Source organism: Siphateles boraxobius, unplaced genomic scaffold, assembly GCF_051911475.1.
Source record: "Siphateles boraxobius isolate OS27281-9 unplaced genomic scaffold, OSU_SipBor_1 51, whole genome shotgun sequence".
In the NCBI taxonomy this organism is placed as follows: Eukaryota; Metazoa; Chordata; class Actinopteri; order Cypriniformes; family Leuciscidae; genus Siphateles; species Siphateles boraxobius.
This window is the reverse complement of record NW_027509153.1, coordinates 1,834,931-1,862,092: the sequence shown is the minus strand read 5'-3', so window position 1 is coordinate 1,862,092 and position 27,162 is coordinate 1,834,931. Positions and strand designations below refer to the sequence as shown.

The following is a 27,162-nucleotide window of genomic DNA, read 5'->3' as shown; positions in this document are numbered from 1 at the left end:
TCCTTTCCCCAATGTCCATGTTTACCACAGTAATAACAACTGCTGCCCTCTCTCTTAGGACATTTGCGTTTCTGTTGATTCTCTGTGTTAACCATAAAGGATGCTGCTGCAATTTTTACTCTTGCCTTGACATCAGAATCTGTTTCCCAAGTAGTTAACCTCTCCAAGTTGTTTTGTATGGTTCTAGTGGACCATGTTAAGTCTAAGAAAGGCAATGCTTTTCTATGTTCTGACAACAGACCATCAAACCATGTGCGAACTAGGGGACCATTATCTTCTAACACCTTCTCTGAAGTGTCAGCTATACCACTGTACGCTGCTGCTGACTGGCAAAATCTTTGAGTGTACTCACTAACAGTTTCACCCTTCTTCTGTAAACAACTAGTGATCTTCGACCAGTCAATTTTGGGTCCAACAATGTTCTTCAACGCTTTCAGAACTCCCTCTCTCAATTCATATTTTCTGGCATGTTGTAGTTCAGAAGTAACAGCAGACTCAAAACTGTTGAATTCAGATTCAGTTAGAATTTGTGACATCAGCTGTGTGACTTCTGCCAACGACATGTCGTAAAGACGCATTTTACTGATCAATGCCCTTCTAAATTCAGAAAAATCTGTGCGTACTGAAGGTAAGCTTTGGGAAAGTCTTTCTATGTCTCTAGGTCCGAGTGCTTTGGCAACAGTTTGGTTTTGGACAACAGAAGAGCTGGGAGGAACACTTTCAGTTCCCTCCATTCCCTGAGATCTTCTTGCAACACAATCCTTTACTGAATCTACAGGCTTATCAGTCAGGATAAGTTTCATCTGACTGTTGGTCTTCTGAGTCACATTTGGTTGAGGCCTTGTTATGGCCCACCTTAGTGTGCATTTGTTTGTTCTGTTCTTTTAATTTATCAATACACCTAGTTTGTTCTTGTGCAATGGATAAGCTATATTCTCTATGGCAACAGATTATGCCTTTCATGTTTTTCTTTCTGATACATGCACCTAACACCTTCTTGCATTCTTCAATAGACCAAACTTTGTCTGGATCAATACCAAATTTCTTTGTCAAATCCAATCTAACTGACTCAGTCATTATGGAATCCATTTTCTCTCCTAACAATGACTTGAACTCACTGTCTGTCCATAAAGGGCTAGCTAGTCAATTTTTCTCAGTTGATGGAACTAGCCTAGCATTTCTTCTAACCATTTTGTGGATTTCTTTTGTTACCACACAATCAAAAAATAAACTTCTCTGATCAACAGAGGGTATACTTGTTAACACAGATCAAATCTTGTTAAACTTCCTTGTTACCAACACATCACAAACTATTAGCATGTTACGCTAATCTTCCCTAAAAGAAAAATGCAAAGGATCTTTCACCTTCTTAACTTTTAGAGGATAAAACAAACAAAAACACTAAATCTTCTCTGATCAAAAGAGGCTACACTCGATAACACAGTTAACCTTCCTTACCCAGAGCAAAGGGTAACACAGAAAATATTAGCACGTTACGCTAATCTTCTCTAAAAGGAAATGCAAAGGATCTTTCACCTTCCTAACTTTAAGAGGATAAACACATCCCTGTTTGAACAGAGGTTCACCAATATTGACACGTAATGTTAACCTTCCCTAACTTTAGAGGATACCTTCTCTAGCAATGTAGAGGCTATACTTTCATCTTTAAAATAAACTTTTAAAGGGTAACTTTGTTAGCCAGACACTGCAGCTGTCTGATAACTGTTCTCTGACGGCGCAGAGATTTGTACTGGTCTTCAGTGGTTCTTTGAATAGAGTGAAACTCACCAAATCGTTGTTTGTACGGAAAGGATTCCGTCTGGAACTTAGCCAAAAAAAGTTTGTTCTTTGTTGAGCTTTGAAGTTTCAGGAGTCAGTTCTGGAACTCAGTCTTTGTTGAGTGGAGATTTCAGTTCTGGAACTCAGTCTTTGTTGAGTGGAGATTTCAGTTCTGGAACTCAGTCTTTGTTGAGTGGAGATTTCAGTTCTGGAACTCAGTCTTTGTTGAGTGGAGATTTCAGTTCTGTATTCAGGTAAGATTCTCTCTGGAATGCAGTCAGATCTTTGAGCTTGAATTCCAATCTGGATTCAGGTGAAGTTAATTCTATCCGGGTCACGACACCATCTGTAGTGATCTTTTTCTTTGTAGAAAAGTTAGAAGCTCAGACCAGGAGAGGGTGGAAGTTTTCCAAGCAGAAGTTCTTTATTGCTTGTCGGTAGCTGCAGTCATTCCAACATCGTCTAAATTAAAGTAACTTTACATGGTATATTATAGGCATTTTAAGAGGAGGGACTTCTGGAGGTGGAGATAAATTCAAACAAAGCATGCAAATGTAGTACGAACACACCCTACTCTGAGGGCATTACCAATCCAATGGAATCAGCATAACTATTCAAATGCTGATAGTGGCCAGGAACTCTGGTTCCAAGAGCCATCTCAGAGCCATTAAAGAAAGTCTCAGTGATCAGACTCATTTAACTTACAATGGAGAAAACAGGATTTGCCAGATTCTCTTGCTGGAAACTGTTTCACAGCTGATATCATTTACCATCCTAACCTGAAATGCTAACTTCAACAAACAGAACTTTCTCAGTTTATATATGATAGTATTAGAAGTTAGATTAAACCTTTTAATAAACTTGTATTCCTTCAAGGGACAAGGGAATATCTCAAGCCATTTATTTCTGGATCGAAACTCTCAGTACTCGTGTCTCAAATGTTTCGGGAACCTCTAGTTACGATACATCTAAATGCTGTTTCAGCTTGGAGAAATGGAAAGCGTGTTTTTTTTTCTTCTTTTTTTTCTAGGTAGGTGGCCAACAATAGGTTGTTGCAGATTTTGGCCTAGGCCAGTGGATTTCAACCAATTCTTATTTAAATAGGTGACTTAAGTTAATTAGTAGAGTACTCTGTGATCTGAGTTGGGTGTGTCCAATAAGGGAAATAAGCAGAACGTGAAGGGTATGCTTCTGAAGTAGTTTGTGGATTCAAGTTTTAAGCATATGCTTGTCCACCACAAAGACATCTGAGCAAAAGAGGGTATGCACGACTCTGGTGGGACTCGAACCCACAACCTTTGAATATCTCCATTCACAATCTAGAAGTCCAATGCGCTATCCATTGCGCCACAGAGCCACAAAAGACAAGCTTTAAGACGCTATTGCATGGACATCACTTCTTAGATTTCCACATTTTGTGCAGATGCACACTGTTCAGCATGCAAAGATTTACATATGTAAAAGATTAAGTGAGCTGTGCCCACATCCACTGGCATAGGCACTGCTGGGATTCGAACCCAGGATCTCCTGTTTACTAGACAGGCGCTTTGACCAACTAAGCCACAGCGCCACTTGCTGAACCTTCTACAATGTGTTGCTATAAAAAGTCTAAAAGAGGTAGCCGGTCAGGAAAATAGCTGATTACATCATGAAAGAGGTTAGGGGATTATTTCCAAAACCCGAGGGGCATTCAGGGCTCTGTTGAAGAAAGAGGGAATATCTGAAACTCTCAATACGTGTTTCTGAAATGTTTTTGGAACCTCCAGTTACAATACATCTAAACTCTGTCTCAGCTAGGAGAAATGGAAAGCAATCTCTGCTATGCTTTCAGCTGATCTGAAAGACAAAATCCAGAAAGCTTTTCATGAATTATATATTCATATTTGTAAAGACTGTTTTGAATACATCCAGACCATCTCAACAATAGGAAGTAGCAGATTCTGGCCTAAGCCAGTGGTTTTCAAAACATTCTCGAAACCTCCCAGACGCTATACATTTTCGTTATTTACCTTATTTCAAAAGGGTTAATTGAGCTACTTAGTAGAGTACTCTATGATCTGACGTGGGTGTGTCCAATAAGGGAGATGAGCAGAATGTGAAGGGTAGGCTTCTGAAGTAGTTTGTGGACCCCAGTTTTAAACATATGTCTGACTCACAGAGACATCAGAGCAAAAGAGGCCACTGAATATTCTGGTGGGACTCAAAACCACAACCAGGGAATTTCTCCATTCGCATCTCAGAAGTCCAAAGTTCTATCCATTGTACCATAAAATGACACACTTCAGGGAAGTATTGCATGCGCAGCACTTCTTAGTTTTTCCAGTTTTGTGCAGGTAAACACAGTTCGTCATGCAAAGACTTTCATATGTGAAAAGGTTAAGCACTCCCATATCCTGTGCCAAAGGCACTGCTGGGATTTGAACCCAGGATCTCCTGTTTACGAGACAGGCGCTTTGACCAGCTAAGCCACAGATCAGTGAAATTTGTTGGTAAAACAAGTCTAAAAGAGGTAGCACATCAGGAAAACAGCTGATCACGTCATGAAAGAGGTCCCTTAGAGGTAAGAGGATTGTTTCCAAAACACGAGGGCCTTTCACGCCTCAAGGGAATGTCTGAACTCATTTAATTTTGGCTCTACACTCTCGATAGTCATGCCTAAAATGTTTCCTGAGCCTTCTTCTGATATGAAATGGCAAAATCCAGAAAGTTATCCATGTATTATTCTTCATATATGTAAAGACTTTGTTTGTACAAATATCCATAGGCTTGACCATATCAATAGGTAGTAGCAGATTTCAGGCCTAAGCCAGGAGCTTGCAAACCATTCTTGAAGCGCATCTGCACCACATATATATATTTTTTTTTATTATCTCTCTCATTTAATACAGGTGAATCAAATAATTGATTGATAATTAACGTACTCGACGATCTGACTTGGGTGTGCTCAATAAGGAAAAGAAGAAAAATGTGTTGCGTAGGCTTCTGAAAAAGTTGGAAAACCCCAGCTTTAAGCAAATGTCAGTCTGGTAAAGACGTCTGTGCAAAGGGACACCATTCGTGACTCTGGTGGGACCCAAAAAACGACAACCTTTTTAAAACCTTCATTTGCAACCGAGAAGTCCAGATTGTCTTTCCTGCCAAGACTTTCACGTCAGAGAAGGAGAAGGTTAAATGACTACTCTTAGAAGCCACAGATTAGGCACTGCTGGGATTCAAACCCTGGATCTCCTGTTTACTAGACAGGCACTTTGACCAACTAAGCCACAGCGCCAGTTACTCTCACTGGTTCGATGCTTTTGTATACAAAGTCTAAAAGAGGTAGCATGTCAGGAGAATAGCTGATTACATCATGAATAGGTCCCTTTGAAGTTACAGGATTATTTCCAAAACCTGAAATGTGTGCAGGCTTCTGTTGAGGGACAAGGGAATATCTCAAGCCATTTATTTCTGGATCGAAACTCTCAGTACTCGTGTCTCAAATGTTTTGGGAACCTCCAGTTACGATACATCTAAATGCTGTTTCAGCTTGGAGAAACGGAAAGCGTGTTTTTTTTTCTTCTTTTTCTTCTAGGTAGGTGGCCAACAATAGGTTGTTGCAGATTTTGGCCTAGGCCAGTGGATTTCAACCTATTCTTATTTAAATAGGTGACTTAAGTTAATTAGTAGAGTACTCTGTGATCTGAGTTGGGTGTGTCCAAAGAGGGAAATAAGCAGAACGTGAAGGGTATGCTTCTGAAGTTGTTTGTGGATTCAAGTTTTAAGCATATGTCTGACTCACAGAGACATCAGAGCAAAAGAGGCCACTGACTATTCTGGTGGGACTCACAACCAGGGAATTTCTCCATTCGCATCCTAGAAGTCCAAAGTTGTATCCATTGTACCATAAAATGACACACTTCAGGGAAGTGTTGCATGCGCAGCACTTCTTAGTTTTTCCAGTTTTGTTCAGGTAAACACAGTTCGTCATGCAAAGACTTTCATATGTGAAGAGGTTAAGCACTCCCATATCCTGTGCCAAAGGCACTGCTGGGATTTGAACCCAGGATCTCCTGTTTACGAGACAGGCGCTTTGACCAGCTAAGCCACAGCGCCAGATACTGTGAAATTTGTTGGTAAAACAAGTCTAAAAGAGGTACCACATCAGGAAAACAGCTGATCACGTCATGAACGAGGTCCCTTAGAGGTAAGAGGATTGTTTCCAAAACATCTGAGCAATAGAGGGTATGCACGACTCTGGTGGGACTCGAACCCACAACCTTTGAATATCTCCATTCACAATCTAGAAGTCCAATGCGCTATCCATTGCGCCATAGAGCCACAAAAGACGAACTTTAAGACGCTATTCCATGCACATCACTTCTTAGATTTCCACATTTTGTGCAGATGCACACTGTTCAGCATGCAAAGATTTACATATGTAAAAGATTAAGTGAGCGGTGCCCACATCCTGTGGCATAGGCACTGCTGGGATTCGAACCCAGGATCTCCTATTTACAAGACAGGCGCTTTGACCAACTAAGCCACAGCGCCACTTGCTGAACCTTCTACAATGTGTTGCTATAAAAAGTCTAAAAGAGGTAGCAGGTCAGGAAAATAGCTGATTACATCATGAAAGAGGTTAGGGGATTATTTCCAAAACCCGAGGGGCATTCAGGGCTCTGTTGAAGAAAGAGGGAATATCTGAAACTCTCAATACGTGTTTCTGAAATGTTTTTGGAACCTCCAGTTACAATACATCTAAACTCTGTCTCAGCTAGGAGAAATGGAAAGCAATCTCTGCTATGCTTTCAGCTGATCTGAAAGACAAAATCCAGAAAGCTTTTCATGAATTATATATTCATATTTGTAAAGACTGTTTTGAATACATCCAGAGGCTGGATCTCAACAATAGGAAGTAGCAGATTCTGGCCTAAGCCAGTGGTTTTCAAAACATTCTCGAAACCTCCCAGACGCTATACATTTTCGTTATTTACCTTATTTCAAAAGGGTTAATTGAGCTACTTAGTAGAGTACTCTATGATCTGACGTGGGTGTGTCCAATAAGGGAGATGAGCAGAATGTGAAGGGTAGGCTTCTGAAGTAGTTTGTGGACCCCAGTTTTAAACATATGTCTGACTCACAGAGACATAAGAGCAAAAGAGGCCACTGACTATTCTGGTGGGACTCAAAACCACAACCAGGGAATTTCTCCATTCGCATCCCAGAAGTCCAAAGTTCTATCCATTGTACCATAAAATGACACACTTCAGGGAAGTATTGCATGCGCAGCACTTCTTAGTTTTTCCAGTTTTGTGCAGGTAAACACAGTTCGTCATGCAAAGACTTTCATATGTGAAAAGGTTAAGCACTCCCATATCCTGTGCCAAAGGCACTGCTGGGATTTGAACCCAGGATCTCCTGTTTACGAGACAGGCGCTTTGACCAGCTAAGCCACAGATCAGTGAAATTTGTTGGTAAAACAAGTCTAAAAGAGGTAGCACATCAGGAAAACAGCTGATCACGTCATGAAAGAGGTCCCTTAGAGGTAAGAGGATTGTTTCCAAAACACGAGGGCCTTTCACGCCTCAAGGGAATGTCTGAACTCATTTAATTTTGGCTCTACACTCTCGATAGTCATGCCTAAAATGTTTCCTGAGCCTTCTTCTGATATGAAATGGCAAAATCCAGAAAGTTATCCATGTATTATTCTTCATATATGTAAAGACTTTGTTTGTACAAATATCCATAGGCTTGACCATATCAATAGGTAGTAGCAGATTTCAGGCCTAAGCCAGGAGCTTGCAAACCATTCTTGAAGCGCATCTGCACCACATATATATATATTTTTTATTATCTCTCTCATTTAATACAGGTGAATCAAATAATTGATTGATAATTAACGTACTCGACGATCTGACTTGGGTGTGCTCAATAAGGAAAAGAAGAAAAATGTGTTGCGTAGGCTTCTGAAAAAGTTGGAAAACCCCAGCTTTAAGCAAATGTCAGTCTGGTAAAGACGTCTGTGAAAAGGGACACCATTCGTGACTCTGGTGGGACCCAAAAAACGACAACCTTTTTAAAACCTTCATTTGCAACCGAGAAGTCCAGATTGTCTTTCCTGCCAAGACTTTCACGTCAGAGAAGGAGAAGGTTAAATGACTACTCTTAGAAGCCACAGATTAGGCACTGCTGGGATTCGAACCCAGGATTTCCTGTTTACTAGACAGGCGCTTTGACCAACTAAGCCACAGCGCCAGTTACTGTCACTGGTTCGATGCTTTTGTATACAAAGTCTAAAAGAGGTAGCATGTCAGGAGAATAGCTGATTACATCATGAATAGGTCCCTTTGAAGTTACAGGATTATTTCCAAAACCTGAAATGTGTTCAGGCTTCTGTTGAGGGACAAGGGAATATCTCAAGCCATTTATTTCTGGATCGAAACTCTCAGTACTCGTGTCTCAAATGTTTCGGGAACCTCCAGTTACGATACATCTAAATGCTGTTTCAGCTTGGAGAAATGGAAAGCGTGTTTTTTTTTCTTCTTTTTCTTCTAGGTAGGTGGCCAACAATAGGTTGTTGCAGATTTTGGCCTAGGCCAGTGGATTTCAACCTATTCTTATTTAAATAGGTGACTTAAGTTAATTAGTAGATTACTCTGTGATCTGAGTTGGGTGTGTCCAAAGAGGGAAATAAGCAGAACGTGAAGGGTATGCTTCTGAAGTAGTTTGTGGATTCAAGTTTTAAGCATATGTCTGACTCACAGAGACATCAGAGCAAAAGAGGCCACTGACTATTCTGGTGGGACTCACAACCAGGGAATTTCTCCATTCGCATCCTAGAAGTCCAAAGTTGTATCCATTGTACCATAAAATGACACACTTCAGGGAAGTGCTGCATGCGCAGCACTTCTTAGTTTTTCCAGTTTTGTGCAGGTAAACACAGTTCGTCATGCAAAGACTTTCATATGTGAAAAGGTTAAGCACTCCCATATCCTGTGCCAAAGGCACTGCTGGGATTTGAACCCAGGATCTCCCGTTTACGAGACAGGCGCTTTGAACAGCTAAGCCACAGCGCCAGATACTGTGAATTTTGTTGGTAAAACAAGTCTAAAAGAGGTACCACATCAGGAAAACAGCTGATCACGTCATGAACGAGGTCCCTTAGAGGTAAGAGGATTGTTTCCAAAACATCTGAGCAATAGAGGGTATGCACGACTCTGGTGGGACTCGAACCCACAACCTTTGAATATCTCCATTCACAATCTAGAAGTCCAATGCGCTATCCATTGCGCCACAGAGCCACAAAAGACAAACTTTAAGACGCTATTGCATGCACATCACTTCTTAGATTTCCACATTTTGTGCAGATGCACACTGTTCAGCATGCAAAGATTTACATATGTAAAAGATTAAGTGAGTGGTGCCCACATCCTGTGGCATAGGCACTGCTGGGATTCGAACCCAGGATCTCCTGTTTACAAGACAGGCGCTTTGACCAACTAAGCCACAGCGCCACTTGCTGAACCTTCTACAATGTGTTGCTATAAAAAGTCTAAAAGAGGTAGCAGGTCAGGAAAATAGCTGATTACATCATGAAAGAGGTTAGGGGATTATTTCCAAAACCCGAGGGGCATTCAGGGCTCTGTTGAAGAAAGAGGGAATATCTGAAACTCTCAATACGTGTTTCTGAAATGTTTTTGGAACCTCCAGTTACAATACATCTAAACTCTGTCTCAGCTAGGAGAAATGGAAAGCAATCTCTGCTATGCTTTCAGCTGATCTGAAAGACAAAATCCAGAAAGCTTTTCATGAATTATATATTCATATTTGTAAAGACTGTTTTGAATACATCCAGAGGCTGGATCTCAACAATAGGAAGTAGCAGATTCTGGCCTAAGCCAGTGGTTTTCAAAACATTCTCGAAACCTCCCAGACGCTATACATTTTCGTTATTTACCTTATTTCAAAAGGGTTAATTGAGCTACTTAGTAGAGTACTCTATGATCTGACGTGGGTGTGTCCAATAAGGGAGATGAGCAGAATGTGAAGGGTAGGCTTCTGAAGTAGTTTGTGGACCCCAGTTTTAAACATATGTCTGACTCACAGAGACATCAGAGCAAAAGAGGCCACTGACTATTCTGGTGGGACTCAAAACCACAACCAGGGAATTTCTCCATTCGCATCCCAGAAGTCCAAAGTTCTATCCATTGTACCTTAAAATGACACACTTCAGGGAAGTATTGCATGCGCAGCACTTCTTAGTTTTTCCAGTTTTGTGCAGGTAAACACAGTTCGTCATGCAAAGACTTTCATATGTGAAAAGGTTAAGCACTCCCATATCCTGTGCCAAAGGCACTGCTGGGATTTGAACCCAGGATCTCCTGTTTACGAGACAGGCGCTTTGACCAGCTAAGCCACAGATCAGTGAAATTTGTTGGTAAAACAAGTCTAAAAGAGGTAGCACATCAGGAAAACAGCTGATCACGTCATGAAAGAGGTCCCTTAGAGGTAAGAGGATTGTTTCCAAAACACGAGGGCCTTTCACGCCTCAAGGGAATGTCTGAACTCATTTAATTTTGGCTCTACACTCTCGATAGTCATGCCTAAAATGTTTCCTGAGCTTTCTTATGATATGAAATGGCAAAATCCAGAAAGTTATCCATGTATTATTCTTCATATATGTAAAGACTTTGTTTGTACAAATATCCATAGGCTTGACCATATCAATAGGTAGTAGCAGATTTCAGGCCTAAGCCAGGAGCTTGCAAACCATTCTTGAAGCGCATCTGCACCACATATATATATATTTTTTATTATCTCTCTCATTTAATACAGGTGAATCAAATAATTGATTGATAAGTAACGTACTCGACGATCTGACTTGGGTGTGCTCAATAAGGAAAAGAAGAAAAATGTGTTGCGTAGGCTTCTGAAAAAGTTGGAAAACCCCAGCTTTAAGCAAATGTCAGTCTGGTAAAGACGTCTGTGCAAAGGGACACCATTCGTGACTCTGGTGGGACCCAAAAAACGACAACCTTTTTAAAACCTTCATTTGCAACCGAGAAGTCCAGATTGTCTTTCCTGCCAAGACTTTCACGTCAGAGAAGGTTAAATGACTACTCTTAGAAGCCACAGATTAGGCACTGCTGGGATTCGAACCCAGGATCTCCTGTTTACTAGACAGGCGCTTTGACCAACTAAGCCACAGCGCGTTACTGTCACTGGTTCGATGCTTTTGTATACAAAGTCTAAAAGAGGTAGCATGTCAGGAGAATAGCTGATTACATCATGAATAGGTCCCTTTGAAGTTACAGGATTATTTCCAAAACCTGAAATGTGTGCAGGCTTCTGTTGAGGGACAAGGGAATATCTCAAGCCATTTATTTCTGGATCGAAACTCTCAGTACTCGTGTCTCAAATGTTTCGGGAACCTCCAGTTACGATACATCTAAATGCTGTTTCAGCTTGGAGAAATGGAAAGCGTGTTTTTTTTCTTCTTTTTCTTCTAGGTAGGTGGCCAACAATAGGTTGTTGCAGATTTTGGCCTAGGCCAGTGGATTTCAACCTATTCTTATTTAAATAGGTGACTTAAGTTAATTAGTAGAGTACTCTGTGATCTGAGTTGGGTGTGTCCAATAAGGGAAATAAGCAGAACGTGAAGGGTATGCTTCTGAAGTAGTTTGTGGATTCAAGTTTTAAGCATATGCTTGTCCAACACAAAGACATCTGAGCAAAAGAGGGTATGCACGACTCTGGTGGGACTCGAACCCACAACCTCTGAATATCTCCATTCACAATCTAGAAGTCCAATGCGCTATCCATTGTGCCACAGAGCCACAAAAGACAAACTTTAAGACGCTATTGCATGCACATCACTTCTTAGATTTCCACATTTTGTGCAGATGCACACTGTTCAGCATGCAAAGATTTACATATGTAAAAGATTAAGTGAGCGGTGCCCACATCCTGTGGCATAGGCACTGCTGGGATTCGAACCCAGGTTCTCCTGTTTACAAGACAGGCACTTTGACAAACTAAGTCACAGCGCCACTTGCTGAACCTTCTACAATGTGTTGGCATAAAAAGTCTAAAAGAGGTAGCAGGTCAGGAAAATAGCTGATTACATCATGAAAGAGGTTAGGGGATTATTTCCAAAACCCGGGGGGCATTCAGGGCTCTGTTGAAGAAAGAGGGAATATCTGAAACTCTCAATACTTGTGTCTGAAATGTTTTTGGAACCTCCAGTTACAATACATCTAAATTCTGTCTCAGCTGGGAGAAATGGAAAGCAATCTCTGCTATGCTTTCAGCTGATCTGAAAGACAAAATCCAGAAAGATTTTCATGAATTATATATTCATATTTGTAAAGTACGGTGGCCGAGAAGGGTCACAACACATACAAACCCCACAACAACTACATATTCAGAAAACACATACAAATTCAGAAAACACGTGCAAACAACACCACAACAACTACATATTCAGAAAACACATACAAATTCAGAAAACACATACAAATTCAGAAAACACATGCAAATTCAGAAAACAACTTTGTCGATTTCACATTCGCTGCAAATATTCGCAGCACGAGCAAATAGGGAAACGAATTGCAAACTGCAAAAACACAACGGAAATGTTTCCGGGGGGGCCATAATCAGTGACGGACCCGCATCCATCCGGTTGTCTTAGCGCTATTTTTTGAATATGTGCTGTGCTTTTGTAGTCTCAAGAGGTAAGTGTTTCTCTTTCATTATGACAGACTTGTCGATGTGCTCTGATACCGAAGTGGTTTTGTGTGTTTTTAACATATTAAGTTATTGTCCCCATAACGTATTAGTCTGCCAACGTTGTTAGCTGGAAACTAAGTTAGCTGGCTAGCTCGCGTCTGGCCATTAAATAGATGCATTACTGGCGTTTGTACAATGTTGTCCTGATATCTGAACTATTTATTTAATTTTTAGTTTGAAATGTTCTGTCCGTATTGTGCCGAGCAACTGGGGGACGCTCCCAAGTTTTGCCCGTCGTGTGGTCTGAACGTGGGGTTCCTTACGGTGTGTCCATCCACGTCATCAAGCCTAGGCCGTGGGCCTACAGGTAATATCCCCTTACTGTGCTCCCATTTTAACGTTACTGTGCTGCATTGAATTGTCCCGTGGTTTTAGCTGTCAGAAAGGTGGCAATTTATCAACCAATCACAAAGCATAGCTATAATGAATCAGTGTGTGTGTGTGTGTGTGTGTTAGTGAATGAGACAAGTATCGAAGGAAGAGCAGGTCAATTCATGAGGTTCAGGGAAGTTAAAGAGGCTGAGAGGAGGACCTATTCAAAGGCTAAAAAGAAACCAAACATTATGGTCAAGGTAAACTAATATGGAGGTTTAGGTCACAATGTGACTATTACACAGTACACACAGTCTTAAACATGTTTGTTTTTCTTCTTTTCTTATTTCTGTAGATTTCAATTGGCATAATGACCAGAACAAAATATGGGTTAAAACCTATAAGAGGGAAAACTTTGCCATTAAATGTTGAACCCCTGTGGTCATCAAAACAAATTTTGCCAGCTGCTATAAAAAAACAGCGAGATTTTAATCAAGACATGATGTACGATGGAGAATATGTCCGGGTATATCCTGATGGCTCTCAGGTACAAAATATACCAGGCACAGACAAACCCTTTGTCCTTGAACATTATAAAGAGGCCATTGGAAAGTCTTACCAGAGGATCGTACTGTACATCTGCCCCCTTCAGGATTCGAGTAAGTATTGAAGTACATGTATGTAAAATAATAATAATAATAATTGATAATGGTTGGTAATTAAGTGAGTTCTTAATTTAATTTGAGCTGGTTGTAAAATTGCCATATATTTTGCATATACCTAGCCTAATAATGATGCATCATTTTCTCTTTCCAAGGTCATGGAGATGACTCCTCTTCAGAATCCGATGATGAGGCATTTGCTAGCCTTCCACTGAAAATGTAAGTTTCTCCCGCTAATTTGAGACCTGTGCTAGTGGTTTTTGATTATCCACGTATTTCACAGCATTTTCATTTATTTTTTCTTTCAATTGCGAGAAGGAATAGATCGAGCATGTTGTGCTCTTTAAATCATATTAACAAATATCTATATTATGATTTAAATTAAATTATTCAAATTATTTGTTTGTTTTAGTTTACCAAAACAATGTCCACCAACAGTGTCCAGGCCATCTGATGGGCAAGTATGTATTATTCTGTAATGTTATTAAGTTTATGTTAATGATGTAATTATTGTTAATTTGTTTGGTGTTATCTCTACTTTCATAAACAGGCCAATGGAGCAGGACCAGGACCCAAAAACACCACATCATGTGACTTCTACAAGTAAGTCACAATCGATTCAAATTGTTCGTTCATTGCACTAATACTTTTGGCTCTGGGTTTAGCATGAAATATTGACTGCTGAATGTAATGCATTACAGTACCAAGTATAACACTTTTTACTGTAATTTCACAACCATCTTGTTTTAGTATTTCATTGTTCCTTTAATCCACAGCACATATACCAAGATCTATGCACCAGTTGTCATTGACAGCAGTTGCTCTGATGTTGAGGACGTAGACAATTTTCAGGAGGAAGACAGGTACTTTGATAGAAATAATGCTGTCAACCTTTGTTGTTGTTTTTTTTGTTTGTTTCCTCAGATATATTACATAGTTCAAGCTACATTTGGCATTTTACCTGGTTTCTGTTGCCATACAATTATTAAAGCAAATATTCAAATTGTATATATTTTTTTACTTACCCCTAAACCGAAACAAAATCTGGCAGAAATTATTGAAAGCTTGCAATGTGTGCTTCATGCTTATGCCCATCACATTTCATCACACACATATGGTGTTCTCACTGTAATGGGACCATAAAAGATTTATATTTTAATTATCCAAATAAAAGGCAGTGTTAATGTTTCTCTTTCTTGTGTTGCAGAGACGCAGATATTGGACTGACGGCTGCAGACGTTCTGTCAAATCTGTCATACAACATTAACACAAAAAGCTGTAGCAGGTTAACTATAAACCGTGCTAATGTCTGGGATGGTGCTCTGAGGGGATTCAAACGTTCCTCATTTGACCCCACCTGTAGCCTTTTGGTCAAATTCACTGATGACATCGGGCAAACAGAGGAGGCTGTGGACACAGGAGGGCCTACACGGGAATTTCTGACACTCTTGATGGACGCCATTAAAACCAGTCGATTTTTTGAAGGCAAAGAAGATGGCAAATACCTGTCATTTGATAGCAAAGGTAATTCACTTATTGTCACATTTTGACAGTATTATAAATCAATTTGAACTAACCGTGGAACATTGCCATTGTTAGCTGCAGAAGGTGATGAGTATTTCCATGTTGGAAGAATGGTTGCTGTCTCCATTGTACATGGTGGTCCAGGGCCTCGATGCTTTTCCCCAAGCTTCTACCAGTACCTGGTTGGTAAAGTTAAGACCATTGAGGCACCAATTGAGGATATACCTGATACTGAAGTCAGGAATGTTCTCCTTGAGGTAATTGTAATTATGTGTTTCTAAGAATATTCAAGAATTTTTTTTTTTTATATTTTGATGAAAAATCAACAATTTGGACACCCCAGTAGCTTGAAAAACCAGTGTGATATTGGAATAAAACCAGTGACTTCCATGCTTTGTCACTAATATGTAGTCTAAATTCCAACCAATACTCACTTAAAAAAGTTGGGTTAAAATCGACCCAACAGCTAACCCAATGGTGGGTTGATATAGCACCGACCTATTGTTGGGTTATTTTAACCCAATAAATTAGGTAACTAGTTTTACCCAATAAATTGGGTTTCAAAAAACGAATCTGTTGGGTTATTTGGCCAAAATGCTTTAATCAAACTATTATTAATATTAATTATAATTACTATTATTTCCATGAAAATAACTCACTCACTCACAACTTAAGTATATTAACAATGCTTTATTTACATCCAATTAGACATTGCATTCAAAAGTTATTGTTGCAAGTGTTTCAATAAATAAAATAAAAAAAGTAATGCAATTATAAACTGCCTCATAAGGCAACGTGTTGAAGGGAACACCTCCAGGCACAGAATATTAATGTTAAAATTAATTAATTTAGAGTTATGTTTTAAGTTCTAAGAAACATGGATCACAAAAACACAAATAAACAGTTGTAAACATTACAAGTTGTAAACATTTTCATTAAGTTATTGTTTGCAATTGCTTTCATTTACTTCCTTAAAATAAGAAATTCTTTCAATAAATAAATAAATAAATAAATAGAAGTAATGCAATTATAAACTGCCTCATAAGGCGACAGTGTGTTGAGGGAACAGCTCCTGCCACAGAATGCTAAAATTAATTTAATTACAATTATGTTTTAAGTTCTAAGAAACATGGAATACAAATACACAAACAAAACAAACCAAAGCTTGTCCAGCTTATCCAATTATAAACTGCCTAAGTAGGCGACAATGAGTTGATGGAACTCCTCCTGGCACAGAATATGATGTTTTATTAACAAAGTTCGGGAGAAGCACGTTCAGATAATTAACACGGGTAGAGAGCACTCAGCAATCATGATTAAAACGTGTATATATAGACTCAGCAGTCTCACCTCATTTCTCTGACAGTTTAGCAGCGTCCCTCCACCACCCCTTCTCCACTCTTCTAGTCCTAAACCACTTTACATACAGGGGGGAGTACTCTGGGTTCGGGCCGAATTCCGAGCTCGGAGCCCTCCCCCCGTACAGCACGCCAAATACGCATTATACTTTATTCCCTTTAATTGTATGTAAGTGTGAACTCGTGAAATATTGTGTGTTGTAGCAACTGCCAAACAGCTGCCGCAGGCGTTGGATACTCAATGTCTAAAACATAAAATAATTTAAAGCATGTATCCACAGCTTGTAAAAGGCTGTCTTGCTCTAGTGCCGCTCCTCCCACAATGACGAAGGCTTGTGAGCAGTTGAATTTGTCCCCAAGCTGCAGGACATGAGGGAATTGCCTCCGTTGCTCCTCCTCCTCCAAATACTTGATGATGTTTGTTCCAACCTTTAAATAGAAATTTTAAATGGTAAATATGCACAAATGGATCAAATATTACCCCAAATGTGTTGTCATAAATGATGTACCTACAGGCTGTAAATCAACAAATGCTTGTTTTGCCTCATGGTAAGAGGGCCGAGCCATCTTGCAGCCTGTTTTGTGTGGCAATGGAGGAAGGATAGCTGGCAGGGTTTTTAAAGCAACATCTCCAAGAGTGTCTTTACATAAAACAGAAAGAACAATGGATTAATCTTTAAACAAGTGCATTATATCATAGACAAAATATTATAACTTGACATGAAAGTACAGAGCTGTTGTGCAGGATTTTCTCACCAGAAGAAATGTTATTGGGTACACAAAATAACCCAACATTTTTTAGAGTGTACAGACAGTGTTTTTATTTTACTCTAGATTAAGAATGCTAGGACACTGGAAGAACTCGTGGAACTCGCAGATAAGCACTCCAGCACGCTTCAGACAGCAGGATGCTATAATGCCTGAGGACACTGGAGGATAAGGAAAAAGTTGTGGATGGTTAGATCCAGTGGTACTTCACCTACCGCAACCATGTTTCCTTCCAGAGGTAGGTCACTCTGACTACTTTGTAAGAATTCAAACGAGAATTTGAATGAAACTCAAATGAGTGTCTAACAAATGTGAGTCCTACTGGCAATAGCATTAAGAACTTACCATGATCTGCCTCTTCCCCTCACCCACAACCCAACCCGGTAATAGGTTCAAGGACGGCCTGGCTACCCTCAACTTTTTCAACGCTCTGGAACAGCATCCCTCCATTTTCCTGCCCTACATGTGTTACAGTGCGGAAGACCTGACAGCCGAGAGTGTAGAGTCACTGTTCCGTCCAGAAATGAGCCCAACTGGTAGCTCAAATCGCCATGAGGAGGAGAGAGTGCTTGGCTACTGGCTGGACTACTTAATCGCTGTAAAAGGTATAATTTTCTGTATGTTGTTTGAAGTGAAGTTCACAAATGGATGATACATCTCAATGTGTTTCTTTACTCCCAACCCCCACAGAGGAAGGGTCAGGGATGTCCTTGCAGGACATTCTGATGTTCGCCACAGGCCTGAAAGAAATCCCAGCAGCAAAATTAATACCACAGCCTCAACTCACATTCCAGAAACACTCAAGGTTTCCTGAGGCTAATGTCTGCGCAAACACATTAAAACTCCCGATCTTACCCTCATATGAAATCTTTGAGGAAGCCATGAATTATGGAATCAAGAACGCTCCAGGATTTGGGCTCCATTGAGGTGTCAATCAGAAATTAATTATCAGTGGCAAATTTGCATTACTGTTGTTACTGTTTGCATTGCACTTTGCACTGTTACATTGTTTACAGAAATCCATTTTTTTTTTATAAGAAAAGGTGCAAGTTTCTCTATTTGGAAACTTTTCATGGCAGATTTACATTGCTGTTACTGTTCGCACTTTACTATTTGTATGGTTACATGGTTTACAGAAGTCCAATGATTTTTTGTATAAGAAAAGGTGCAAGTTTCTCTATTTGGAAACTTTCCGTGACAGATTTAGATTGCTGTTACTGTTCGCACTTTACTGTTTGTCAGTATTTTAACAGTTAAAAGAAATAAAATTATTTTTAGAAGAAAATGTAAGTTTGTCTATTCTGAAACATTTTGCAAGAGCCATCAGAATGAAGTTTATTTGTTGTTGCATAAATTGGTCATGAAATGTTACCGATCTAGCATGAAAGTCACCATTAGCTTCAGCATACCGTATTTATCAACACTGTTAACACCAAAAGCATACATTGTGATGGTGGAAAAAGTAAGGGAAGTCATTGCAATCGATTAATATCTTTGCTTTTAATTTAACCTTTAATTTAAGGTGTCCATATCAGTACACCACACTGGAGGCAATGCTGTCTGAAAGAAAATAAAATGCCTACACGTCTGTTAGTTCTCTCTCTCAAAGACCAGCCATTTCCTTAAGTCTAATGTAGTTGTCAACAGCAGCTGGCCAGTTGATGGGTGGAGCGAGCTGGCTCTGTCTCTCCAAGTTGGCAAAATATGCTTGGAGGTTAGCATCTCCACACAAACTGTTTGTGGGTGGCAGAAGGTCTTTGAACTCCTGTAACACTTGGGGATCCACTGGGAATCCACAATCCCTTCCACCAAACCTAAGGCCGCACAGAAAGCACAACAGTGAACTCATTTTGAATAGTGTTTAAATCTCAAAGGGAAACCAACCAAACATTTATTGAAAATGACAATACAGGTGTTACATACAAACCTGTGAGGCAGGTTGTAAATGGTATCAGGTTTCCCAGATGGACAGAGAGACTGCCGGACGGGTCTGATGGTATGGTTATTCCAAAGCTCTCGGTGTTCATCAAGCTCTTTCTGAAAGATGCCCAGGAACACATACCGTACAAGGCACTTGTGTTCATGGGTGCCATTGAAGTAGTGTCTCTCTCTCAGGTCACTGAATAAATCCATCCAGAACTGTGTCCTAATAATGGAGTACAGTGATTTTAGTTTTGTATAAATGTTTCTAATACAAATACTTAAATTATGTGACAGTCTTGGAAAACAACATTCTGCACTGCATTCACCAGTGCAGAATGGACTGTCAACACTTATTACAATTTGAAACAGTCAACCATGCACACTAATCCTTTTACTTATCATAACTATTGCACAATCGGCAGTACACAGCCTGATCCATGTATGACGCTCATATAAATAAGCCTACATTTTCAAAGTCAGCATTGTATGGTGCCAACCCAGCATAATATTACGAAAAGATTACAGAAATATGAAACAGTATTGAAAAATATGTGAGTAACAGTATTGTTAAACGTACCTCTGTTTCCTGAAAAAGGACCACCAACTTTCAATCCTTTGATTGGCAGTTGAAGTGCCATACATGTGGCTGAGAGAACCTGCAAAGTCATCGGTGTGGTCCTCTCTTAAAGAACAGTGGATGGCAGCCATGTCTCCATTTTCTGTCCCACAGTCTGTCCTAAGACGAGCCGGAAGGCCACAGCTCGAAACACACTGCAGGTAATGGTGAGCTATTACTGCAGGGTCGTTGTTGGTGCTGCCACTACTGAGCCACATAACCCGCCTTGAATACCCATCGATGCAGCCACTGATGGCAATCCCAAAGGGCTTGAGCTTGTCATAGCCATCCACGTGCCACACCTGATTGGGTCCTGCAGAGCAATAGGATCGCCTAACAAACCTGCGCCTATGACGGAGAGATACTCCTGTTGGATTTAATAATCTGAGGGCTTGCATGACATCGTCTTGTTTCACTGTCAGTGAATGTTTCTGTCTCAGGGTCTGCCACATAGCCCTGTAGCCCAACAGCTGTCCTGAGCCGTTCAATTCACTAGTGATGGCAGCATTCACAGTCTCCAGTGGACTGTAATTTGCTCTCCGTCTTAGATTTAGCCGTTTCAGCCTTCTTTTTTAGAGTTTTCAGGCTCATTACAATACCATGCTTTGACTCCAAAAAATCTCGAATAACGTCGTTGGAGTGGTCCTTTCTAAAGTAAGCACGTATTAGGTCATCCTCTGGACCGACACAACACACACACACACACACACACACACACACACACACACACACACACACACACACACACACACACACACACACACACACACACACACACACACACACACACACACACACACACACAGAAAGATTAATTTTAAAAACTAATATGCTTTAATGGGGTTGATAAATTTATAAATAGGAACACAGTAAGGGGATGTTACCTGTAGGCTGACGCTCCGTAAGGAACCCCACGTTCAGACCACACGACGTGCAAAACTTGGGAGCGTCCCCCAGTTGCTCGGCACAATACGGACAGAACATTTCAAACTAAAAATTAAATAAATAGTTCAGATATCAGGACAACATTGTACCAACGCCAGTAATGCATCTATTTAAGGGCCAGGCGCGAGCTAGCCAGCTAACTTAGTTTCCAGCTAACAACGTTGGCAGATTAATACGTTATGGGGACAATAACTTAATATGTTAAAAACACACAAAACCACTTCGGTATCAGAGCACATCGACAAGTCTGTCATAATGAAAGAGAAACACTTACCTCTTGAGACTACAAAAGCACAGCACATATTCAAAAAATAGCGCTAAGACAACCGGATGCGGGTCCGTCACTGATTATGGCCCCCCCGGAAACATTTCCGTTGTGTTTTTGCAGTTTGCAATTCGTTTCCCTATTTGCTCGTGCTGCGAATATTTGCAGCGAATGTGAAATCGACAAAGTTGTTTTCGGAATTTGCATGTGTTTTCTGAATTTGTATGTGTTCTCTGAATTTGTATGTGTTTTCTGAATATGTAGTTGTTGTGGCGTTGTTTGCATGTGTTTTCTGAATTTGTATGTGTTTTCTGAATATGTAGTTGTTGTGGGGTTTGTATGTGTTGTGACCCTTCTCGGCCACCGTAGTAAAGACTGTTTTGAATACATCCAGAGGCTGGATCTCAACAGTAGGAAGTAGCAGATTCTGGCCTAAGCCAGTGGTTTTCAAACCATTCTCGAAACCTCCCAGACGCTATACATTTTCGTTATCTTCCTTATTTCAAAAGGGTTAATTGAGCTACTTAGTAGAGTACTCAATGATCTGACGTGGGTGTGTCCAATAAGGGAGATGAGCAGAATGTGAAGGGTAGGCTTCTGAAGTAGTTTGTGGACCCCAGTTTTAAACATATGTCTGACTCACAGAGACATAAGAGCAAAAGAGGCCACTGACTATTCTGGTGGGACTCAAAACCACAACCAGGGAATTTCTCCATTCGCATCCTAGAAGTCCAAAGTTCTATCCACTGTACCATAAAATGACACACTTCAGGGAAGTATTGCATGCGCAGCACTTCTTAGTTTTTCCAGTTTTGTGCAGGTAAACACAGTTCGTCATGCAAAGACTTTCATATGTGAAAAGGTTAAGCACTCCCATATCCTGTGCCAAAGGCACTCCTGGGATTTGAACCCAGGATCTCCTGTTTACAAGACAGGCGCTTTGACCAGCTAAGCCACAGCGCCAGATACGGTGAAATTTGTTGGTAAAACAAGTCTAAAAGAGGGACCACATCAGGAAAACAGCTGATCACGTCATGAACGAGGTCCCTTAGAGGTAAGAGGATTGTTTCCAAAACACGAGGGCCTTTCACGCCTCAAGGGAATGTCTGAACTCATTTAATTTTGGCTCTACACTCTCGATAGTCATGCCTAAAATGTTTCCTGAGCCTTCTTCTGATATGAAAGGGCAAAATCCAGAAAGATATCCATGTATTATTCTTCATATATGTAAAGACTTTGTTTGTACAAATATCCATAGGCTTGACCATATCAATAGGTAGTAGCAGATTTCAGGCCTAAGCCAGGAGCTTGCAAACCATTCTTGAAGCGCATCTGCACCATATATTTCTTATTATCTCTCTCATTTAATACAGGTGAATCAAATAATTGATTGATAAGTAACGTACTCGACGATCTGACTTGGGTGTGCTCAATAAGGAAAAGAAGAAAAATGTTTTGCATAGGCTTCTGAAAAAGTTGGAAAACCCCAGCTTTAAGCAAATGTCAGTCTGGTAAAGACGTCTGTGCAAAGGGACACCATTCGTGACTCTGGTGGGACCCAAAAAACGACAACCTTTTTAAAACCTTCATTTGCAACCGAGAAGTCCAGATTGTCTTTCCTGCCAAGACTTTCACATCAGAGAAGGTTGAATGACTAATCTTAAAAGCCACAGATTAGGCACTGCTGGGATTTGAACCCAGGATCTCCTGTTTACTAGACAGGCGCTAACTAAGCCACAGTGCCAGTTACTGTCACTGGTTCGATGCTTTTGTATACAAAGTCTAAAAGAGGTAGCATGTCAGGAGAATAGCTGATTACATCATGAATAGGTCCCTTTGAAGTTACAGGATTATTTCCAAAACCTGAAAGGTGTGCAGGCTTCTGTTGAGGGACAAGGGAATATCTCAAGCCATTTATTTCTGGATCGAAACTCTCAGCACTCATGTCTCAAATGTTTCGGGAACCTCCAGTTACGATACATCTAAATGCTGTTTCAGCTTGGAGAAATGGAAAGCGTGTTTTTTTTTCTTCTTTTTTTTCTAGGTAGGTGGCCAACAATAGGTTGTTGCAGATTTTGGCCTAGGCCAGTGGATTTCAACCTATTCTTATTTAAATAGGTGACTTAAGTTAATTAGTAGAGTACTCTGTGATCTGAGTTGGGTGTGTCCAATAAGGGAAATAAGCAGAACGTGAAGGGTATGCTTCTGAAGTAGTTTGTGGATTCAAGTTTTAAGCATATGCTTGTCCAACACAAAGACATCTGAGCAAAAGAGGGTATGCACGACTCTGGTGGGACTCGAACCCACAACCTTTGAATACCTCCATTCACAATCTAGAAGTCCAATGCGCTATCCATTGCGCCACAGAGCCACAAAAGACAAGCTTTAAGACGCTATTGCATGCACATCACTTCTTAGATTTCCACATTTTGTGCAGATGCACACTGTTCACTATGCAAAGATTTACATATGTAAAAGATTAAGTGAGCGGTGCCCACATCCTGTGGCATAGGCACTGCTGGGATTCGAATCCATGATCTCCTGTTTACTAGACAGTTGTTACAATGTTTTGTTAAGGCTTATATCATTCTTTCATTCTAATGGAATGTCTTGTTAATGCTAATGTAATGTAATGTTTTACATGACATTCCTTGAATTTTGTGTCATGACACTCCACCCCATGCCCCCAAACCCATGACATTTCATTCCAAGAAATTTCCAAGAATCCTTGCCATGAAATTCTACTACATCTTCTTCCGGTAAACATCACAACATGTTATTTCGTGAAATTCAGTTGAATCCGATTCAATCAACATGTCCATTTTTTCTGAAATGTCATGACTTGAAATTCCAAGTGCCATAGAATCCCATACATTGCACTAAAGTGTTAATTTAAAGGTCATGTACTGCAGGTCAGTGTTACTTTAATGTTTGGTTAATTCTAGCATGAACTGAATTGCAGTGCTTTGTCAACATTACTGCATTTCTGGATAAACTTGCCAGAGGGTTAAAGACTCTAGCTTGAGCCCGCAGCCAAAGGTTAGGTTTGTCAGAAGTGGGATTAGAACCCATGCTTCAAGGGGAGACTGCGACCTGAACGCAGCGCCTTAGACTGCTCAGGCATCCTGACATGCCAGCCAGTGGTGAGCAGCATTTTTGCACCTACACAGAATGGCAGATGATCTAGAATCTAGGGCTTCACCGCCCACCCGTGTCTCAGCACATGCCTTGTTGGCGCAGTTAGGCAGCGCGTCAGTCTCATAATCTGAAGGTTGTGAGTTCGAGCCTCACACGGGGCAGAATGGTGCTTTTTGATACACGGGACCGTGTAAATAAATGAGCTGCTTTCTGTATTCCCTTTTATGCCTTTGTCCATTTCTTCATATGCACTGTAATTGAAATCCAGTGTTTTTTTAAGACTAATGTTGAACAAATGCAGTAATTGTATTACTCTCATATACATGTCATATGTGTTGGTGTTGTTACAATGTTTTGTTAAGGCTGATATCATTCTTTCATTCTAATGGCATGTCTTGTTAATGCTAATGTAATGTTTTACATGACATTCCTTGAATCTTGTGTCATGACACTCCACCCCATGCCCCCAAACCCATGACATTTCATTCCAAGAAATTTCCAAGAATCCTTGCCATGAAATTCTACTGCATCTTCTTCCGGTAAAAGTCACAACATGTTATTTCGTGAAATTCAGTTGAATCCGATTCAATCAACATGTCCATTTTTTTCTGAAATGTCATGACTTGCAATTCCAAGTGCCATAGAATCCCATACATTGCACTAAAGTGTTACTATAAAGGTCATGTACTGCAGGTCAGTGTTACTTTAATGTTTGGTTAATTCTAGCATGAACTGAATTGCAGTGCTTTGTCAAAATTACTGCATTTCTGGATAAACTTGCCAGAGGGTTAAAGACTCTAGCTTGAGCCCGCAGCCAAAGGTTAGGTTTGTCAGAAGCGGGATTCGTACCAACGCCTCCAGGGGAGACTGCGACCTGAACGCCAGCTGCCGAAGGATAGTCCGTCAAAATGGGGATAATGTTGAACAATGTTGAACGCCACAGCCAATCACGTCGACGCGCTATAACATTTGCAGCCAATTAGAGAGCGCCATTCTCGACATTATAACATCTGCAGCCAATCAGAGAGCGCCATTCTTGACTTTTTCCTTATCATTTTCGACATTTGACCAATCAGAGTACAAGGAAATGTCGATGGCACGTTTACGCTTAGCACCGCTAGGAGGAGGAGTCAGGAAGCTAGCCAAGTGTCAATCAAGCTGCCGAACTGAGCCGAAGGTGTATGAAGTAATGACATATCCTGAGGGGCGTGTCAGAGGTCAAAAAGTTCAGACGTCGAGCATCACTGTCACGGAGGTCAGGCAGCATCATTTTAACGGAGGGCTGCGGAACTTATTTTTCGGTAACTTTAACTGTATTTTCGGACAATGTAATTTTATATTTGTATATAATTGTATACTATATTATAATTGTAAATATCGTGTGTGCTTTTTTTAAAGAAATAATTTGTATTATAGTAGTTTTGTTCAAAACGATATAACCTAACCGTTAGCCCCCCAACAAAAAAATGTCTGGCAAAAAATCCCATAAAGCCATGTCAGATACTGACTGGATTGCAAGGCTAAAAAAGTTTGCAAGCACAGGAGTTTGGCCATCAAATGAGGGTAACAGGCCAGCTCCTCGACAGAAAAAGTGGCATGACGTGTACCAAAGGGTGAGTGTGCTTTTGTCACCTTTGCATGATGTAATAATTGTAATCCTAATCATTTAATTCTATGTCATCATTATTTATAGATATGTATGTAGATAATGTTGCACGTATTTGAGATTTATGTTTATTTATGTAAAAAAAATATATATATAATAAAAAATAAAATGGGGGTGGGGATGTTGAGTGAATGGATGTTTTTTTGAAGGTGTGAAATGTTCCTCTCTTGTTCTTTTAAAGGAGGATACAAACTTTACTCACTCTTTATCTCTAATTTTACAGTTTGTATCTCCTCTTCAAAGAACATGAATAAAAATGAATGACACACTACAATAAATTAATGTGCCATTCATACTGATAAGTTAGAAATGCATGTATTCTATATTATATGTGTGATAATGTTTACAGATTGAAAGATGTCCGATGCAGTCTCGCGGCCAGACAACCTTGCTCGGAGCGGTCCCAAAGTGCATATGTGGTTTTCACACTCAAAAGGTAACAATGTAAAGATGTAACTTGTATTTTTTTTATATATATATAATTTACTGAACAAATTCTTCTCGTTCAACAATTATTGTAGCCTATGTATTTTTGTGGTTGTCTTAAGCAGGCCACAGCCTCTATTGGACAAGCACCAAGGGTTGTTGAACAACGGTCTGCCGCTACTGGACCAGCACAGGAGGTCATGGCGCAGAGTCAGCGTCAGCTCCCACCCCAGCCTACTTCTAAAATTATACCAAGTTTGTCAAAGGTAATAACATTTTTTTTTATATAATTGCAGTTTTAATATACGTTTAGTATAAAGGTTTAAGTTCAGTGGAAATGGCTGGTATGTTTTTACACCTACCTGCCAGCTGTGACACCTTGTACAGGGGCGGCTGTAGTCTGCTTATTGGTCAGTTTCACTGTCTCAGGTTGGTTTAGATCAAGTAAAATGGTGAAAGAACAATGTAACCTATGTGATCTCTCTTTCTTCTCTGGGCTCTGCTCTTGCATTCTCCTCTTCCTCTCTAATTGGGCTTTGCCATTATGGGTTAAAGGACACTCACGTCCTTCATGGCATCTCTCTTGATTTTTCCAACTGGCTACTGAAGCTACGTCTTTCATTCTGTATTTCTCAGGTAACATTCCACTTATGCACAATTAATTATACACGTATTATTAATTAAGTCATCATGAATCTGCTTTGTTGCCATTTCAAGGCTTTGCCATTATGGGTTAAAGGACACTCACATCCTTCATGGTGTTACGAACCCTTTTTGAAAAAAAGCTGGCTACGTAAGGGTTTCACAACATAAAGGAGGACACGTGAAACTCAAGTGCGCTGCATTGACATTTATTTCTTACAAACACGCAAAAACTCAAGAAACACGTATCACAAATAAATATAACTAATAAACTTCAAACAATATGAAGGCAACAAACATTAACAAGACGATCAAAGTAAATAAAAGAAATGAAACACGAAACGCTTGTTTGCTGGTTCTCCTCTCTCCTG

General features: G+C 40.2%; 16 non-coding genes across 16 annotated transcripts; 1 reads left to right on the top strand and 15 right to left on the bottom strand.

The window, feature by feature from the left end:
• Positions 1-3,047: 3,047 nt before the first annotated feature.
• trnar-ucu (transfer RNA arginine (anticodon UCU)) lies at positions 3,048-3,136 on the bottom strand. Its single transcript is given in 2 exon segments — positions 3,048-3,083; positions 3,100-3,136. It is a non-coding gene; the product is annotated as a tRNA-Arg (tRNA).
• Positions 3,137-3,275: 139 nt separating this feature from the next.
• On the bottom strand, positions 3,276-3,349 carry trnat-agu (transfer RNA threonine (anticodon AGU)). Its single transcript has one exon. It is a non-coding gene; the product is annotated as a tRNA-Thr (tRNA).
• Positions 3,350-4,976: 1,627 nt separating this feature from the next.
• On the bottom strand, positions 4,977-5,050 carry trnat-agu (transfer RNA threonine (anticodon AGU)). The gene has a single exon. It is a non-coding gene; the product is annotated as a tRNA-Thr (tRNA).
• Positions 5,051-5,797: 747 nt separating this feature from the next.
• trnat-cgu (transfer RNA threonine (anticodon CGU)) lies at positions 5,798-5,871 on the bottom strand. The gene has a single exon. It is a non-coding gene; the product is annotated as a tRNA-Thr (tRNA).
• Positions 5,872-6,007: 136 nt separating this feature from the next.
• trnar-ucu (transfer RNA arginine (anticodon UCU)) lies at positions 6,008-6,096 on the bottom strand. Its single transcript is given in 2 exon segments — positions 6,008-6,043; positions 6,060-6,096. It is a non-coding gene; the product is annotated as a tRNA-Arg (tRNA).
• A 139-nt stretch (positions 6,097-6,235) lies between these two features.
• Positions 6,236-6,309, bottom strand: trnat-ugu (transfer RNA threonine (anticodon UGU)). The gene has a single exon. It is a non-coding gene; the product is annotated as a tRNA-Thr (tRNA).
• Positions 6,310-7,939: 1,630 nt separating this feature from the next.
• On the bottom strand, positions 7,940-8,013 carry trnat-agu (transfer RNA threonine (anticodon AGU)). The gene has a single exon. It is a non-coding gene; the product is annotated as a tRNA-Thr (tRNA).
• Positions 8,014-8,760: 747 nt separating this feature from the next.
• trnat-cgu (transfer RNA threonine (anticodon CGU)) lies at positions 8,761-8,834 on the bottom strand. Its single transcript has one exon. It is a non-coding gene; the product is annotated as a tRNA-Thr (tRNA).
• A 136-nt stretch (positions 8,835-8,970) lies between these two features.
• On the bottom strand, positions 8,971-9,059 carry trnar-ucu (transfer RNA arginine (anticodon UCU)). The gene is given in 2 exon segments: positions 8,971-9,006; positions 9,023-9,059. It is a non-coding gene; the product is annotated as a tRNA-Arg (tRNA).
• Positions 9,060-9,198: 139 nt separating this feature from the next.
• trnat-ugu (transfer RNA threonine (anticodon UGU)) lies at positions 9,199-9,272 on the bottom strand. Its single transcript has one exon. It is a non-coding gene; the product is annotated as a tRNA-Thr (tRNA).
• Positions 9,273-10,896: 1,624 nt separating this feature from the next.
• Positions 10,897-10,970, bottom strand: trnat-agu (transfer RNA threonine (anticodon AGU)). Its single transcript has one exon. It is a non-coding gene; the product is annotated as a tRNA-Thr (tRNA).
• Positions 10,971-11,505: 535 nt separating this feature from the next.
• Positions 11,506-11,594, bottom strand: trnar-ucu (transfer RNA arginine (anticodon UCU)). Its single transcript is given in 2 exon segments — positions 11,506-11,541; positions 11,558-11,594. It is a non-coding gene; the product is annotated as a tRNA-Arg (tRNA).
• A 139-nt stretch (positions 11,595-11,733) lies between these two features.
• Positions 11,734-11,807, bottom strand: trnat-ugu (transfer RNA threonine (anticodon UGU)). The gene has a single exon. It is a non-coding gene; the product is annotated as a tRNA-Thr (tRNA).
• A 10,001-nt stretch (positions 11,808-21,808) lies between these two features.
• trnat-ugu (transfer RNA threonine (anticodon UGU)) lies at positions 21,809-21,882 on the bottom strand. Its single transcript has one exon. It is a non-coding gene; the product is annotated as a tRNA-Thr (tRNA).
• Positions 21,883-23,201: 1,319 nt separating this feature from the next.
• trnar-ucu (transfer RNA arginine (anticodon UCU)) lies at positions 23,202-23,290 on the bottom strand. The gene is given in 2 exon segments: positions 23,202-23,237; positions 23,254-23,290. It is a non-coding gene; the product is annotated as a tRNA-Arg (tRNA).
• Positions 23,291-24,144: 854 nt separating this feature from the next.
• Positions 24,145-24,218, top strand: trnam-cau (transfer RNA methionine (anticodon CAU)). Its single transcript has one exon. It is a non-coding gene; the product is annotated as a tRNA-Met (tRNA).
• The last annotated feature ends 2,944 nt before the right edge of the window (positions 24,219-27,162 follow it).